Below are 2,500 nucleotides of genomic sequence, written 5' to 3'. Positions count from 1 at the left end.
AACTGGCTCTCTGTTGGCCCGAATGGCGTCTTCGATATTGACATTAATGTAGAGACTGATAATATCGAAGCTGATGAGTCGTTTGTCCGTGAAGTCTATACTGCTCAGTCTGACACAGCGTTTAATGGAGATCCCATTGGAAGTTCTTCGTGTTGATGGTATTCTCTGTTGTTGAAGGTGAAGGAACCGATTTTTTGAACTGGCTCTCTGATGGTCCGAATGGCGCCTTCGATATTGACATTAATGTAGAGACTGATGATATCGAAGCTCATGAGTCGTTTTTCCGTGAAGTCTATACTGCTCAGTCTGTTGATCAGATCACCGGAGTTCTTAGGTGTGTGCCACTGATCCTTCTTAGTGATGCCGAGAGAGGTTTGGCTAACCTGTGTGAGAAATGCATGAAGTTTGGTTTCCACTACCATTCAAATAATTCCTCTGTCATCGTAACATATGAGTTCCTTTGCACTCGGAAAAGTATGCACGCTTACATATACGCCACTTCTGGCCCTGTAGCAATATTCTTTTGAAAAAGCTTGTAGCGAAACTAGTTAAGAATAAACTCGGAATAAGACTCCAGTCTTTCCTCTTCCCCCCCACTTCAACTTGTCAGAATGTCTTAACACACACATAAATATATATATATATATATGTATATAAACATATATATGTATATATATATACATATATATATACATATACATTAACATATATATGTATATACATATATACAAATGTATATATATATCTATATATATATATATATATACATACGCGTTTCCTAAAAACTAACTACGGACGGCAGTTAGCAGTCGACTTAATTCTTCGGGAGTAGATTAATTTCCAGATTGGAGAATTTTAGACATCCGATAGCTATGTTGGTAGAGCGCCGGCTTCTTATTCTCGAATCCGGCGACGACTGTCGGAATTATTTGATTGACTACACCGTCCCTGGTGATTCTATTCAGGTGTGACATCGACGAAAGTCCACAAAGGAAACATACTAGCTTAACCATGAAGCTACGAGAGATATTAGTTCTCTGTAAAAAATATATACACTTATACACACAGATATATATATATATATATATATATATACATATATATATGTATATATATATATATATTTATCCGTGTGTGTGTGTGTGTATGAGCATATATATCAAGATGATTGCCAATTGTCTGAATCTGCTGTATTTCAGGCGGAGTAGGCAAAAGTGATATTCTGCTCATGTTCGAGTTCAGCGTCTCGTAACGTAAGACCTCCACTTCAGTGCATCTATTTCACTTTAAATCGTATATTCTAGACGTCGCCAGGCAATTTCATTCGGATGAGGAAACCCCGTTCTCCTCTCCGGATAGGAAGTGAATGTATTCTGTTGTGTATTACATATTGTATATTACTATTACATCAGTATGTACGAGTATTATATAATACTCTGAAATAACCTTATATGAGTACTGTCATAAATATCGTATATTCTTTTCCGTGACCATTTTTGGTAGGAAAGGGTAAATGTATTCTGTTGTGTATTACATATTGTATATCACTATTATATCAGTATGTACGAGTATTACACAATACTCTGAAATAATCTTATATGAGTACTGTCGTAAATATCGTAAATATCGTACGTTCTTTTCCGTGACCATTGTTGGTCTTTACCCTGTTATAAAAATAAATTAATAAATAAAAAATAAAAAGGGAAATAACCCTTTTCTAGTTGCACTGTATTTTGTTTTATATGATATAGCTTCCTTTCGCATTCTGTCTCTTGTTCACGGTTAATACAACGCCATGTATCACTGTCGTTCACTGCAAGAGCACTGTAACACTAAAATGTGCAGAAGACGAGGAGCCAGCTGCTTTGCTTAATCAGTGAAAACGAATTAGATTTCTAAAGGTTATTGTGGAATTATCCGTATTTCATCTCCTTATTCATTTACTTATTCATTTATTTATATGATCATTTATTATATTTCATTTATTTATTTGTCCATCTATGTACTTATATGCTTATCTATTCATTTATTCATTTATTCATTTATTTATTAGCATCGATGATGCCATGCGTGCAGAGGTCATGAACATCAGTGATTCTTTCGTCTCGCCTGAGTTAGGCCCTTCTTGGGATGAAGGGAATCGCCTGGTAGAAAATACACTTAAATGAATTTATGATAATAAGATCAACTAAACTGGTATTGTTGTACGATAATTTTTTGTGAAAATAAGAAAAATAAGATTCTCAATACGAATACGACTCTTGTACGAGCAAGACCGGAAGAAGGTACGAACTGGGACAAGGGCGGGGAAATGGGGAAAGGCGGACGGGTACCTCGATCTCTAAAGAGGTTCTGATCGATCAAGAGCCTCAGCAAAGCCGGGCTTTCCTCCCACGCGGCAGTCTGAAATTGCTCGTTCTTCGTCATAACAAAACCTATAAAGCCGGTCCGGGAACTGGTCGAAACGAGGATGGAATATTTAGATGTGCTTATGTGGACT

This window comes from Oratosquilla oratoria, unplaced genomic scaffold (genome assembly GCF_046742065.1).
Source record: "Oratosquilla oratoria isolate Oo_2021 unplaced genomic scaffold, ASM4674206v1 SCAFFOLD60, whole genome shotgun sequence".
Lineage (NCBI taxonomy): Eukaryota > Metazoa > Arthropoda > Malacostraca > Stomatopoda > Squillidae > Oratosquilla > Oratosquilla oratoria.
Note: the sequence above shows the minus strand (reverse complement) of the source record.